The 820-nt window shown below is 33.9% G+C and overlaps 1 pseudogene; it reads left to right on the forward strand.

The window, feature by feature from the left end:
* The first annotated feature begins 501 nt into the window (after positions 1-501).
* LOC122730218 lies at positions 502-602 on the forward strand (annotated as a pseudogene).
* The last annotated feature ends 218 nt before the right edge of the window (positions 603-820 follow it).

The following is an 820-nucleotide window of genomic DNA, read 5'->3' on the forward strand; positions in this document are numbered from 1 at the left end:
TTTCTCAAATTATCAGCTAACTACTTATCTGCTTACATGTTATAGCCCCCAGTAAATTGTAATCATTGAGGGTAGGGACTAAGGTCATGCTGGAGTTAGCTCATAATGGCTAGAGCCCATTTTTAAAATTTCCATCTAAGCATTTAGACCTTGGAAAAAGGCAAATGGTGAAAATTAGGACTTGATTGATTGTTTTTTTTTATTATCTAGGCTTTAAAAAGTGATGGAAACAATGCTAACAATGGCAGTCAAACTTAATTGTAGACTTTTTTCCCCTTTAGAGAGCTGATTGTTAAACATTTGTTAGTACACCCCTGGCAAAGACTGCTTTTCTGGTTTGTCCTTATATTCCCAAGGCCTACCATAGGCTGTGAATAGTAGAAACCTAATGGATTCCATGGGATTGATTTAGAAAGGATTGTGAAATTACTTGCCCCAAATTACTTAGATGGTAAATAATAGTCAGGATTTAAATATAGATCTTCTGACATTAGGGTGCTTGCTTCATCAGCACATCATATACTAAAATTGGAATGATATGGAGATTAGCATGGCCCCTGCACACGGATGATATGTAAATTTGTGATGCATTCCATATTTTAATTAATTGCTCATGGGTACACCATACCAATATAACAAAAATGATGATACTACTTAAATTAATTTTCTTTTTCAATGATATACCAATCAAGCTACTAAAGGATTATTTTCTGGAGCTAGAAAAAGCTCTCAAGTATTTCTCTGGATAGCAAGGAGAAAGGGAGAATGAGTATATCCAATTTAAACAAACAAAAAAAAGCAAGTATACTTTTTGGTACAA

Source organism: Dromiciops gliroides, chromosome 5, assembly GCF_019393635.1.
Source record: "Dromiciops gliroides isolate mDroGli1 chromosome 5, mDroGli1.pri, whole genome shotgun sequence".
Classification (NCBI taxonomy): domain Eukaryota; kingdom Metazoa; phylum Chordata; class Mammalia; order Microbiotheria; family Microbiotheriidae; genus Dromiciops; species Dromiciops gliroides.